Here is a 15,175-nt window from a genome sequence, read left to right on the forward strand (position 1 = left end):
TGCTGTGTCTCCTCAACTTTGGTTTGAACGTTGTTGCTGTTTTTTAATAGACTTGACTTTATAGAGCAGTTTAAGGTTCACGGCGAACTTGGGCAAAAGTACAGAGAGTTCCCATGTACCCCCTACCCAACACGTGCAACCTCCCCCAAGAACAATGTCCCCCACCAGACTGGTCCATTTGCTACCATTGATGAACCTGCATTGACCCGTCATTATCACCCAAAGTCCATAGTTTACATTGGGGCTCACACTTGGAGTTGTATATTCTATGTGTTTGGACAAATGTATAATGACACGTGTCCACCACTACAGTCTCATACAGAGCAGTTTTGCCACCCTAAAAGTTCTCTGTGCTCTGCGTGTTCATCCCTCGCTCTTCTCTAGACCCGGGCAACCACATTTAGGGTTCCTTAATGGGTTTTCATGGCTTGATGGCTCATTTCTTTTTAGCATTAAATAATATCCCATTGTCTGGATATAACACAGTTCATTTATCAATTCACCTACGGAAGGGCATGTTAGTTGCTTCTAAGTTTTGGAAATTATGAATAAAGCTGCTATAAATATCCATGTGTTGCAGGGTTGTGTGTGTGTATGTGGGAGGCGGGTACTTTCTATGTTTTTAACAACAGCTTAGGGGAGAAAAAGATTGACAGAAAGAAAAAAGTAAAGAATGACCTTCACGAGTTAAACACAAAATAGGCTTCCTACTCTCTGGGAAAGTCTCCCTTTCTAAGAACACTTTTAAGAAATTAAATTTGGCAGAGAAGTCTGGTGTTAGTTTTATACACAAATAAATCCATTTCTAACGCCGTGGTTTTTTTCAAGCACTTCAGATGAATTTATAAACTCTGAAAGGTAAAAAGTGACTTGAATATTTTCTTTTGTCTAGACTAAATAAAACCTGTCTGCATACAGCAGGTGCTGAAAAAACTGCCGAGTGATGAATGCATTTCAAACATTCAACCACGTGGTCAACAAAGATCATGACAAATTTTAAAATAAAGACGCATGCAAGTCTCTGGACACAGGTATAGAAATGAACTAGGAAAGGAGGCATCTGTTCTACCAACAACCGTTTCAAAATGCACATACTAATGATTAAACAAAAGTCACAAAATGCAGGCATCGCAAGTCAGATACGCCCATCTCTTGGAGGAGGGGAGCTCACAATGTCAGAACACACTCTGCAGGGGCTACCAGCTGCTCAAGGACTACCAGCCCCAGCAACTCTCGGGAAACATGAGGAAGATGATGCCCAAAAGCCCAAACGCGTTTCAGGAAATGATACGCCAGAAGAAACCATTTCTCGACAATCTCTAACATCCAAATGCATTCCTGGAAGGACAGACCCTCCCCTTCCATACTGCTCAGGCCTGGGACTTCCCAACTGTGCCGCACCAACTTTGAAAACCAAACCAAAAGTCATTTGAGGAGGCCTTCCATTTCATGATACTGCTTTCCCACTCCAGTCTGACATTGTGCAGATATTCCCACATCCTGTATTTCCCACATTCTGAGTGCTCCGAGCATTCACACCCACCCTCATTTGTGAGTCAGAAAGACGGCTGGTGAGGAAGCCTGGTGGTTAGGCAGACAGGAGTCGCAGAAGGAGGGTCCCCCTGGCAGGACTTGGGTCTGATATGAAATTATAGAAATGAAAAGCAGGCGATCCGAGTTTAAACACCAACTTGATGTGCTCTTGAGACAAGGGAAATATTGAACATCCTGATCTGCTTCGTGCTTTCTTTTACCTGCAAGGTCCCAGTGAAAACATAATCTGTGTATAATGTATCCAATTACTGGGAAAAAGCAAGTATACACTCCTGGGTTCCCTTCATCTGGCTAGCAACAAAATGGTGTGTTTTCCCATTTTGTTTAATTTCTCGGCTGCTGAAAATTACTTCCAGATCCTATCTTTTCTTTAGTTTCCATTTTCATCCTACACGAAACCCCTTACTCCTGGAGTAATAAGGAAAGAAAGAAAAGAAAACACAAACAGAAGATAACACAGTATTTTAAATATAATACCAAAAATATAAAATCCAGCCACAACAGCTGGATCTGAAACGAATAAATAATGCAGTTATGTCAAGCTAAAACTTGAGTCTTGATATATAATATCTATATTACAGGCTTTGCCTACCATATATAGAGAAACTTCTATACATCACAAGTCCCCTGAGGATGTAACTCTCAGCCCCAAGCAACTGGCTAGACTAACGTCAAAGAGTTAGGACAAGAACCTGGGTCCCTTGTCTTCTTGCTAGCCCAGTGCATGCCCTCACTCTCTCTCTCATATTTCATTAAACATTGACTGGCAAATGAGGATAATCATTGTGTTTAAACACAAATGATTGACCCTGCCATAAATACTGTCACTCACCTGCTTAAAAAAAGAAAAAAAAATTTCTTTTTGTCACCAAAAGAGAAAACTCACTCTGCCCTGAGCAGGAACAATCTCCAGCAGTATCAACACTGGCACTGGAACCACCCAGAGAAAATGCTCAAACCACCACCAGGGAACTGGTAATAAAACTTCCACAGTCATATTCATGCTGTTTATATGATAATTAAAATCACCCTCCAATGACCTAAGGAAAAAAAGCCTGTTGGTTTAGATCTTTTCATGACTAAATGGTCCGTCAGGCATCTGCACCAACTAGATTCCTCTAAACACTGAGAAAGAGTGCACAGGTTGTTTGCCCCTGACTCTTAAGAAGAATTAAATACTGTAGATGCATGGATTGTTCTACCAAAACAGGAAAATCAAAGCCACAGAGGCTAGCGGTCCTCGGCCACCCAGCTGGCTCGTGGACCAGGGCGGGAGTAGCTGGCAGTGCTGGCTGCCAGGATGTCTACCGGAGCCTGCGTGCCTCGCTGAGTCACCTTTACTTCTCCCTGCCTCGGTTTCTTCAGCTGTAAAACTGGAATGGCAATAGCCCGTTGGATTAGTATCAAGATTAAATGTATTCATGCATGGTAAGCATTTAGAACTGAGGCAGGCAGAGAGTAAACTCTCAATAACCAGGGGAAATTAGGAATATTAAAGTGAATAATTTTTCCATCTTTAGCCCTCACAGTTCAATGGCTAATGTCCTGACTCTCCAAATTTATCAAACTTCTAGTTGATACCCCTCATTTGTACCCTTATGAACTCTCAATGCCGTATCTTTTCTTCCCTTTTAGGCCGTAAGCTCCTTGAGGATGGTGATCTTCCAAGGACACCTCCAAAGACAATAACCATAGCTACCCAGTCAATGATTTGTTGAAAGAATGAAAAAAATGACCTAACGACTCCCCCCCAAAAAATTAATATGCAGCATAGTCACTAGATATCACTCTTGTTAACTTGAATACATTACCTTAATTTGGCTTGTTGGGACTTCTGTAAAATGCGTAGGAAAAAAAAAATAGCAACAGTTACTACCCAGAAACTAGAATTGGGAAAGCTTTCAATTAACCCTTGTGGCTTCGGGCTTTTCCACTTTGGTTGAACCCCATGCTTGGTTGGCATGGAGGCCAATGCAACTACCTTCAGCATTTCCTGCTAAAGCTGAAGCCACAAAAAAACCCATTTGATTTTCACATACTGTCAGCTCTCAGTTTTTTTTTCAAGAGGGATTCTGCTGCCTCCTGCCCTCCCTGTCTGGGTACTTTTCCTCATTATTTTACCTCCTATTTTCCATCAAAGCCTTCAGTCCTCATTACACAGATTGATGCTGTTTGACCAGCAAAGAGTTCCACTGATAAGGGCACCTAACTGCTCTATCTCGAAGCTCCAGGGATTCCAGGAGCCTTCACCTGAGCCTCCAGCAAACCTAGGCTGGGCTTCTGGAAAGGATTTTTTTCTAGCTCTGAAAGTAATTATCTGCACCCCATCACTCCCTCCACCAGCCCCCACATGGTTCATTCACATTCCCATAAGCAAACCAAACTCTGCTGAGCATCAATTAGGAGCAGAGAGAAAGGGCTGTGTTTTGAGCAGACTGGCTCCTTCCCAAGCCAAACACACTTATGTAAATCTGACTCCATTACCGCCCAGCCTGCACACGCACGGGGCGCCCAGCTTTTCCGGAGGTAAGCTTGTGTTTACCCACTGTCAAGGGGGTATTTCCCAGTCAGCCTCTCTTCCTCCCGTGGAGACTGGCTGCAACCACCCTACCCCCCACCCAGGCAACCAAATGTGACATCAAAGGAGCCCCGGAGTGGCCATCTGTCCCTGCCATGCCAATGTTTACGCAACATGGGCAGGAGAGGGACAGGCAGAGGGAAGGCTCCAGGGTGTCCTGCTGCAGCAGACCCAAGACACCAACCCCCCAGGGCCGTATGTGCCACAGAACCAGACAGTCAAAGGAAGTCTTCGGTCTAGCTGGACAGGCTCCTGCTTCTTAAAGTGAAGGATAAAACTACTTCGTGTTCCAGAGGGTGTTCAGAGAATCAGCGTGACACATTTCACCTGTCGATGAGCATCTAAAAATAACATAAGATCCCTAATTTTGCAGTTTTATAAATATTACCCACTCCCCCAAAAGTCACACCTAAGCATGATATTCCAGGCAATAATGACTTTAACAAATTCATGAGCAGTGAAGTGCTAAGAAGAATTGGCTAACACAGAAAAGGTACAGATCAGAAATGAACCCAAGAGCCTCCAAATTTCAGAGTTAATATGTCCATTAGATATCATTACCTAAACGCCTCTGTTTATATTCAGAACCAAAGATCAAGATGCACAGGAATGGTCGTGGGTTTGGAACTCAGATAAAACACAGCTCAAATCCAGGGCCACCACCCAATGGTGTGATTTTAGTCAAGCCACTTGGGTGCCATCAACTGGACTTGTGAATATGCACATGCCAGAGGGGCTGGGAGGTTCAATCATGTACTCTGTTAGAGTGCACTCAGCAGAATGCCAGGCACACAGTAGGTGCTCAATGTATGCATCTTCCCTTCCAGCATAGCCCTCTTTCAGAGACAAAGCATGTCCAAGTTGCCAAAAGTGGAGAGAGAGACCACTGTGGACCATTCAGCCAGCCACAAGTTGAAACATCATGATGTCAACACACTAACCCTGCTGAGGGACATCTTTGTCATCTTTCAAATGCGGGGGAGGAAGATGCTTGACATGTTTCACCTACCATTTGTATGAAATCTGTGAAACTACATCCTAAGTATTGGAGGAGAATCTACATTATTCACCACAAAAATTTGCTTAAATTCCCTCGGGGTGAAGATGGTCTAGTCCCTGTGCTCCAAGCCAAGAGATGATACATCCATTCTATGATTCAACTGGAACAGCTGCAGTGTGAAAATACACACATGGGCTCACACAAAAAATGGGTTAACAATTTTCAGATTTGTCCCCCTTCTTCTTTTTTTTTTTTTTTTTTTTTATTTTTGATCTTTAACCTCATTATTTCCCTTCACTCAACAGAACCCGGAAACAACCTTGACATTTTTTTGGACAGCTCCAACCAGGTTTTAATGAAGCCCAAAAGAATCCCTAAGCACTCGCTGTGTGGTACAGGGCACAACTGTAGCTCTCCAGGATTTACGATCCTACTGGGGAAGAGAAGCTAGGAAGGGCAACATCTGAGCATGATCGCCGGTTCTGAGGGGCAAGGATGACAGTGGGGTGGGATAGACCAGGAAGGCAGCAAGGAGGAGGTGGACCCGAGTTGACCCTGAAGGAGAGGTAAAGTCTGAATTGGCAGAGAGCTGGTGGAAGGCCATTCTGGGGAAACCCAGCAAGGACAGGTGCTGAGACAGGACTCAGAAAGGCTGACTCTGCGGGCCACTCATTTGGCAAACATTTCCCGAGTGCTCCATGCCAGTCACTATAATCCCTGCAGAAGCAAACAGAAAGAGAAATCCAGCAGTCTGTGTTGAAGGAACACACAGGGGGAAACCATTTAAGAGAACAGACTCCAGGCCAGTCTCCCAGGGCTCAAATCCTAGCTCCCCACTTTCCAAGACTGTTGCTTTCGACAAGGTACGTAAGCCAGAGATGAGAAGTCACGTTTGAGTTTTTTACTGGGAGGTGCTTCCAGGGAAAACCAGATGGCAAGTAGGAGCGAAAGGCTTGGAGAAAAGGAAGCCACAGGGAGCTCTCCCGAGACAGAACAGGTGAGACCTCAGAGTTGGCCAGGAATGTGTGAACCCTCCTCAGGGTTAGCCCTTGCTAAGGATCCCTGGGGGTACAGGGACTCCCAGGGACCTGGTCAAAGGGGACCCAATGCCTAAAGGCAGCCCTCCAACAAAGAGAGGCAGGTGTGGAATGCACACAGGGAAAGAGCTCAGAAAGGTACAAAGATCCAAAAGTTTAGGGGCAAAACACGGACAGCCTGTGCTCCAAAGGGTTAATTGCTGTTGTTTTTACTGTCACTTATATTACTAGTTTTACCCCTCGAAAAAGGCACGTAACCCAATTATGATAACACAATGTGATGTCAATCCTGAGCCTCCGTGTACAGTCACAGGAAGGAGTGGCCGAGCCGTGGGTCGGATCCAGGCAGAGCGAGGCAGCAGGTAAGACTGGAGGAACAGGTTGCAGCAAGACCGGCAACGCAGGACCCGGAATGCTGAGTGGGAAACTCTGAAAGTTACCGGAATCACGCCTTAGGAAGCAACTGCAATTCTGCCTCTCCATCGAGTCTGTAAGTCTCCCATTTTGTTCAAATTCTGGACCAACCAACATATTATCAAAAGCTGGTAAATGCTAAGTAATGCATCGTGATGTCATCTGCTAATAAGGTTTGGGTGGGTTTGGCCACAGAGGAAGGCAAAGTTGAAAGGAACAGCAGCAACTTCACACAGCTAGAAAGCCCCTTGTGGTCGGAATCATTCTCCCCTTGGGAAGTAAGCAGGGACTGCACAAGCAGATGTTACTGTTCCCATTTGGCAGAAGGGAAACTGAAGTACGCGCGGCCCTTTCTGCTGGAACTCCCTAGAAGAGCTCTGTACCACATACAGGAAGTAGAAAAGGTGCCTTCGCAGGGACTGTGAATGGTGCACGGTGACCACTTGATCCTTTCCGTGAAAGCCCCAAGCCTACCATGCAATAAGATGCCCAGTTTCACCAAAGCAGTGAGGCCCACGTGAAATATTCCACTTTAACCAAACCCACTTCACGGACTAGATAAAGGCTCACCCTCTCGCATTAAAGGTGACAGTATCCCACATCCAACAGCCCCCAAACAAGCACGTTCTGATGCCAAGTTTCTAAATCAATTCCTCCTTCCCCTTTCCTAGTATCACAGGGGCAAGCAAAAGAGAAGTCAGGAAGACAGAGGTAGGAAGATTACCCTCTGAAGTCTCCAAAACAATATAACCATGGGAATGACTCAACAAGAAGGGGAAACATTCCCTAAACACCAATTCAAAGCCTCAGATTGCAAACGGGGAGAATCAGCAAACCTCTTCCCACCAAAACAACAGTCACAGATGACAAACTCCTTATTGTCCTGAAACAGGTGGATCTGGGCAGGATCATAAGAAGACAATAGATCAAAAGCCTAAATAGTCATTTCTCAGCCTTCTGCAGATGCCCCACTCACCCCATCCGAAACAGAAGAGGCTTCGTCAGGATCTCCAAATGTGCCATCTGTAGGGGCTGCTCACGTCCTGGGTAAGAGACTAGGATTCAGAGCGTCAGACCCCATGGTACCAAGCCTCCTCCTCTCCCTCCTCCTCATGGGTTTCCGGTCTAGAAAGGCAGGCCTCAGTTCACAGTGGTTCTACCTGTAAGAGTAGACATAAGAAAGTAATGGGTTTTGTGTTCATTTCTACATACCTCTAAAGACTGCAGTATCACTCTCAGAAACATGAATGCAGTAACACGAGTACCTCACATATTGCAGACACTCAATACATTAGTATTTGGCATTGGTACTTTCATAAACAATTCATATTTTAATAATCAAAAAAGCATTTACCAGGCCCTTATTCACCTATGGCTTTGTAGAAAGCACGCTGGCAGCGGTGAGTTTTGCCCACCAAAATTTCATAATTTATGGAAACACTGGAGCATGTGACTTCAAGGTACTGGATGAGGCTCTACAATTCTGTATAGGATCTCACAAATCCACACCAAGCCATTAAACAAAACTTTCCAAAAGTGATGATCTCTTTCCCAAAAGTTTTACCAATGAAAGCCTTGCTGATACTTGTTTTCATGCAACAGCATCAAAATAAACCGGAGAAACCAGTGTTACAAAATAACTTATGAAAACTATGCCTCTCTGTTCTCCATTCTCATAAAAGCATCAGCTAGAACAAAGCAGCAACACTGGGGCACAGTGGACAGGCCAGACCAGGTGCAGCTAGTCAATCTGTCTTCTTTGAAAATAATTCCACACTTGAAGCCAGTCCGCTACATGAAATGAAACTGAGACTCACTCCTTGGGCAAGCAGTGAATGGTGTTAGCGTAGCACTATAAAGCAAACGATGCCTTTTCCTAGCTCATAATCCCTTCCCATCCCCAGCCCAGCCCCTTGCAATACTAGACGCATAAATAAATTCTAGCTAATTATACCATATATTCCCCAGGATTTTTTAAATTGAGAAACCCCAGGAAGAACAAATGGCTTAGGGTTGGGCAACTTCAGTGATGCCATATTCCTTTGTGGAAGGATATTAACCAGTCAACCTCCTCCATCCTACACTTTTATTTTTCCTTCTGGGTTGCAATGTCAACCATTGTACTAAACAATCGATACATCCCCCAAAGTACTTAGGAACTCCAAGGTCTAGAAAAACATTCTCAGAAAAATGCAATGGCAATACAAAACTGCTATGAATAATCAGCACCACCTAACTCCAAATTAAATTCTTTTTTTTTTTTTTAATGTTTTTTCTAAAGACAGGGGTCTCACTATGTTACCCAGGCTGGACTCAAATTCCTGAGCTCAAGGGATATTCCTGCCTGAGCCTCCCAAGTAGCTGGGACTACAGGCTCATGCCAGAGTGCCTGGATTCCAAGTTAAATTCTTGAGTAACTAAATTTAACAAACTTTGCCTTTATAGAAGCAACCCACTAACTTACATCCCAGTTGCTGCCAAGTTTTGAGGTTTGTACTCATTTCCATTTCCAGCCGAAAGGTAGCCAAAAAAAAGAAAGACAGAAAAGAAATAACAGAGCAGTGAGATCCTCAAGGAGATGAGATGAACTGAAGAAGAAGAAAAAAAAAATCCTAGGAAGGTAAGATAAAAATTGGAGGGGAGAGATACACAGCCGGTTTACCACCAATCAATTACAATAATAAGATATAATAAAAAGTGACCCTGGTAACCCCACTTGCCCATAATGAAGAGAAGACAAATGAGGGAAGTAGTTTTTGTTTTATTCTATTGCAATAACTTCTCCTTTTTGGAAGGAAGGCACTGAGGTGAGGTTGGAGGCCGAAAACAATATCTACTACACTCAGGTAATTATTAAGTGCCTACTTTGTGCCAAACCAGGGATAGAAACCTTACTTACATGGCTATTCATATTGAAATCTCATTTTTCATTGAATTCATACTAAAATCTCACAACAGCCCCCATTAGCAGTTTTCTCACACTTGCGGAAACAGAAGTTCAGAGAAGTTAGGCAACTTTCCTGAGGCCACACAGCTAAAAGTGGCAGAGCAGGAATTCAAAGCCAGGTCTTTCCTACTCCAGGGTTCTTGATCTTACACTATCACATACTCAGAACTTGTTCTGAGAAAACTTTAAAATGCTCAGGCTCATGCATTAAATATGAACCAAAATGAAGCATTCTTTCCCAGTCATTACAGCAAATTTGTTCTGCTCTGGTACAACGTAAATCTGTATTGTCAAGTGGGTTGCAAGTACCTACAATTCACATTAAATTATCAGTAAGTTTCATGCAAATTCTAGTTAGATGTTTCCAACACAATTTCACAGGGTGTGCCTCAGCGAATACACAAAACCCACCTAGGAACAATCTGGTCCAACGTGTGTGGTGCTCACGAACAGAAGGTATGTTTTAATAAAACTGAAAAAACAACGTCAGAGACATGAAGATAATTACATAATGTCTTCCTCCTTGCTGCTAAGAGACTCAGTTGCTTATTTTCAAAGGCCATTTTAAAACCTTTTTTGACAGTCTCTCAGGGCAGAATTTTAAAAATGCATATAAACTCAAGAAAGGAAGCGGCCTTTGTGTTTCAATTAAAAATACAAACAGACACCAAGGTTGATTCTTCTAAAAGACGAATAAAATTGATAATACATTAGCAAGACTGACCAAGAAAAGGTACAAATAATTAATGAATGAAAAAGGAAACATTTCTACAATCTTTAAAAACTATGAGGATATACCAGTAAATTTATACCAGTAAATTTAAAATGGTACATAAAACAGGGAAATTCCTATAAAAATTAGTTACTAAAACAAAATAATTTTAATGATCCAGAATATATTAAACAAATTGAATCTACAATTTTAAAAAACTACAGGCAGCCAGGTGCAGTGGTGCACACCTGTACTCCCAGCAACTTAGGAGGCTGAGGCAGGAGGATTGCTTGAGCCCAGGAATTCAAGTCCAGCCTGGGCAACATAGCGAGACTGTGTCTTTAAAATAAATAAATTTTAAAAGTACAAACAGAGCCAAACCAGGTTATTAACTGGGAGAGGTGAAGAAATCATATGAAAAAATAATGATACAGAAATTGTCACTTTCTCTCACACCTACACAGTCATATAGCAGCATTAACCCTAATTTTGGATGTCTGTATGATGTCTTCTAACAATCCCATGTGACAATATCTTAAAACCTTTATTCTATGAATAATGTATTCCCCTTTTTCCAGCTAAGGATTATTGTTCCATAAAACCCCATCTATTAGTCAGCTTCACCAGCTCCATCACGGGATCCAATTCGGTTGCTTTTCCTGTTGCGTGAGGTGCTAAAGGTTCCTTGAGGGTGGGGGGAGCAGATCAGAGACCTCACATCAGCACCAAGTTCACATCTACCTGCTGGGTCCTTTCTTGAGCCCAAAATGAGCTAGAACTCAGGGCTCCAGCAGGTGACAGCCCTGGATCATACAACTTGTTATTCTTCCCTGGGACATGTCTGGTTTGATTTAAAAGCAATTTTCTTTACATCTGTATATTTAACATCAGGGAAGCCAGAGGGTTAGAGCAAGCTAAGTAAACTGTGGCCCCGGGAACCTGTCCCCTAACCCCAAAGTTCAAGTGGAGATAAGCTGGGAAAGCCAGGCTATTCCAAGTATTACAAAAATGATAAAAGCAGCTACTAACATCCTCCTAACCGTACCCACCCCAGAACCAGGAGAAACACTTGTAAAAGGAATATTTGGTTTCCTGTAAAAATAATAAGAGCCACCTATTTCTTCACTTTCCTTTCTCACCACAAAGTAAAGCAATTCTATAAAAATTCATATGGGGCAGGTACGGAGGCTCATGCCTGTAACCCTAGCACTTTGGGAGGACGAGACAGGAGGATTACTTGAGGCCAGGAGTCCAAGACCAGCCTGAGCAACATAGCCAGACACCACTTCTTTAAAATAAAAAATTAAAAAAAAAAAAAATTAGCCAGGCGTGCCATCCCAGCTACTCTGGAGGCTGAGGCAGGAGGATCACTTGAGCCCAGGAGTTTGAGACTCCACTGAGCTATGATGACATCACAGAACGCTAGCCCTGGCAACAGAGCAAGACCCTGTCTAAAAAAAACAAAAGAAAAAAATCATATGAAGGATTCACTTTAAAAAAAATAAATAAATCTCCAAGGGCTGCTGCATTACTAAGCCGTTGGTTGATCAGACATGAAGTAAGTGAAACAGGTAAGAGTTAACCCCAAAGCCTCCATCTGACCCCTATGCAGTGAACAAAAACCACACATGCCAAGTGAAAGCCCAATGACTGGCTCCGGGCTCCAAATAAAATCTAAAGAATGTATGTGAGAAACTGTATTTGGCCAAGTTTACCCTTCGCAGGGCCATATCAAGAGCCACTTGCAATGAGCCCAACCCTCGTGCCACCCGCCACCCAGACTTCCTCTCCACACCCCACCCGAAATTGACTTAGGCAATCAATCCAAAAGATAAACCCGCTGTCACAGAAAAACTGGCATTTTCAAAAAAGAAAAAGAAAAAAAGTTCCAGATACACAACACCTCCACAGCCAGGAACCCTGAGCCGAACTCATTTAATCAGACGCGAAACAAACGAGAAGCCCGAGCCTTCCGATGCCTCGCTCCGAACTCCCGTCCAGGTGCCTGACAGTTTCCGAATATTCCTTGGGAACTTTTCCTCGCTTGAATCCCAAGCCCTTCATGGGGTTCATTTTCAACGACATTGACCTGTCATTACCCAACGCGCAGCGTGACATGGTCCCGCATCTCCTTCCCGACCCCGTATCCCGTGCGACGATCCTCGGTTACAGAGGGCAAGAGGGGACGGAGCGGCGCTTTCGAAGTCCGGGCCCCCTTACCCTGGAGCCAGAACCAACAGCGCGGTGTCCCCGGCAGCCCCGCCGGCGACGCGCTCGGGGCGCAGCGTGGACGCGGCTCGCGGATTCCGGGCGGGGGCTGCGGGGCGCGCGGCTTCCCCCCCGCCCCGGCCGCACAGCCCGGGCTCTCACCTATCCCGGTGCAGATCCACACCCGGCTGCTCCCCCTGCCCACCCAACACAAAAGATTCGCCAGTGGAACGAATCGGTTTTAAAATTAAAGCTCACCCCTGCTCGGCGAGGCGCACGCGTTTTCTCCCGTCTGGCTTCCCATCTCTCAAACTTCCAGTAACAGAAATGAGGAAGCAGCAGCCTTCCCCGGCTGCCGGCAGCGGGAGTGGGTGTAACTTGCGAAGTTTCGCGCTATGATGAATCTGGTCATTTGGGTGTGTTGCAGAGGGTTTGTCGCCCCTCCCTTCCCCCCTCCCACCAGCCTCCCTCCTCTCCGCCTCCTTCTCCAATTTAATTCTCCCCTCTGGCATTCGCTGCGCCGAGAGCTCAGGCCTCCTGTCACTCACAGTCCCAGCACCCGGCCCACCGCATCCTTAGGGGAAATTTATTTCCAAAAGGTCTCAACCATTTTACAGATGAACCGGGTCGCTCTGCACAAAGCCTAAGTGCCTGTCAAATTTTTTTCGACAGCACACGGCAAGAAAGCAGTGCCTCTTGGAGGCTTTAAGAGTCCAGAAATGTTACATAACCGCCCCCCAACAGCCCGTTGCAGGCAGGAATGTGAGTAGTTCAATCAGTGGAGACCTAATCCCAACCATCTATTTAAGAGGAGTGAAGGGCAGAAAAAACAAAAACCAAACTTTCAACGGGCTATCTTTTCTTTTTCCTTTTTTTCAGTCCCTATTCTTCCAGTTGCAAGGCTGTCTTTTATTTAATACATATTACAGAGTATTTCAGATACACAAACATATATTTGAAAAGAATACAATGAATAACCAAGTGCCCGCCGTGCAGCATAAAAAGTTAAAATTACCAACATAGTTGAAGCTATCTGTGAACTCCTTCCTTGATGAAACACATCCCTCTTTTCCTCCCTTTAGAAAGAAAATGGTCATACATTTGATTTTCCATGAGCAATTTTTATATCGCCCTTTCTAAAAATTGTGAAGGAAACGCTCTAACTGGAAAGTTCACCAGAAAGCAATCCAATGAGCATGCCTCCGCTGGGCTTGACCTTAGTTTCCAAACAGAAGTTTCATTAAACAAAACTTTAAATGACCGCAGGTTAAATGAAGCCTCAGGTGGCTGGTTACCAAATCACAATGGAAGAAAACAGCAAATCTGGAGTGACAAGTGAGCGGCTGTATCTGGAATGGTTGAAGCATTCATGGATGAAATTGATAGATTAATAGAGCATTATCATTTTATAAGGTTAACAGCTATGCCAAAAGCCAAGGATACTGACTCACACTGCAAGGAGCTTTCCTCAAAAACACAAGCAACAAAAATAGAAAGACAACATTCATTAAAGAAGTCATAATGACTCAAATGCCATCCAGGGTTATAGTCTGGGAGCAGTAGCCCAAAAACAGGAACTTTCAGGATAATAATGATAAGAATCGATGTGGTGGAAACTATGATACATTCAAACTTGACTCAAGTGTGTGTGTGTGTGTGTGTGTGTGTGTGTGTGCACGCTCGTGCACGTGTGCGCACACTCACATGAAGAAAGAGATGCTTGGTTCATCTTTATATTCTTGGTAACTCGCACAGAGGCTGGCATAAACAGAAATTTAACCATTACTGATAAATGAAGGAAGCAAACAAACAAGAGAGTGCCCATGAACACTTCTGAAGGAACAGAATGAAGAGAGAGAGGAATGTTCAGATAGAGTAGTGGTCCTTAACTGGAGTTGATTTTGCCCCGGGAGCATTCGGCAATATCTCCAGGTATTTTGGGTTGTCACAACTGGGGGATGCTACTGGCGTCTAGTGGCATCTAGAGTCCAGGGATGCTGCTAAACATCCAACAATGCATAGGACAGCCCCCACGACAAAGACCTATCCAACCCCAAATGCCAGCAGTGCTGCTAGTGAGAAACCCTGAGATAGAGGTTTCACTATCAACTGTCATTTAATTCATTTATTCCACATAGCAAAATCAACCATCTAAAGAGACTCTCTAGAGACTTATAAAAATACAGGATAACACTTCTTGTCTTCCACTGTGCAGCACTTGATGGCTGAGAACGATCTGTGTGGGCTCAGAAGAACGTGGACGCTGAGGTCAAGGGCAGGAAAGCAGTCCACAGTTTGTGGCACAGCCTCGGCATCCGTGCGCTCGCCAATCTAACAACTTCTGCTGAATTTTGGATGAAAATAATCATGAAAGGGATGCGAGGAAGATGATGTAAATCCAGGGGATGGGCTTTAGAATCGGAGATGGTGCACTTAGGGGAAGGAGACCTGGTGTGCAGCAGGAAATGGGACAGATTCAGAGACAGAGCGACATATCGGGGCCATCGGTCATTTCTCCACTGACGGTCAGGAGTCTATGCTGGAAAGACTCCTTGGAACAGGAAGGACACTTCAGCTCATCACAGCTTATCAAAGAGCACGTTACAAATCCCTTAGCAGAAGAGGAAGGTAAGCAGCATGCGGCTGGGCCGGCCAGCGCGGCCTTACACAGAGCAAACATCTGCCTACACATTTTCTGGCCTCATGATTACCTAAAAATGGTTTC

At 44.3% G+C, this 15,175-nt stretch overlaps 1 protein-coding gene across 2 annotated transcripts in view; it reads right to left on the bottom strand.

Annotated features, from left to right (window-relative positions):
* TIAM1 (TIAM Rac1 associated GEF 1) overlaps positions 1–15,175 on the bottom strand; it is a 275,808-nt gene that overhangs the window by 170,762 nt on the left and 89,871 nt on the right. The window contains exons 1-2 of one of the 2 annotated variants that reach the window (XM_045540532.1): positions 12,709–12,873; positions 7,560–7,743 (exon numbers count right to left, since the gene is read on the bottom strand). The gene's annotated coding sequence lies outside the window, so the exon portion shown is untranslated. Of the gene's footprint in view, positions 1–7,559; positions 7,744–12,708; positions 12,874–15,175 lie in introns of those variants that run through there. The other variant, XM_045540534.1, reaches the window with a different exon arrangement.

This window comes from Lemur catta, chromosome 1 (assembly GCF_020740605.2).
Source record: "Lemur catta isolate mLemCat1 chromosome 1, mLemCat1.pri, whole genome shotgun sequence".
NCBI classification, from domain to species: Eukaryota; Metazoa; Chordata; class Mammalia; order Primates; family Lemuridae; genus Lemur; species Lemur catta.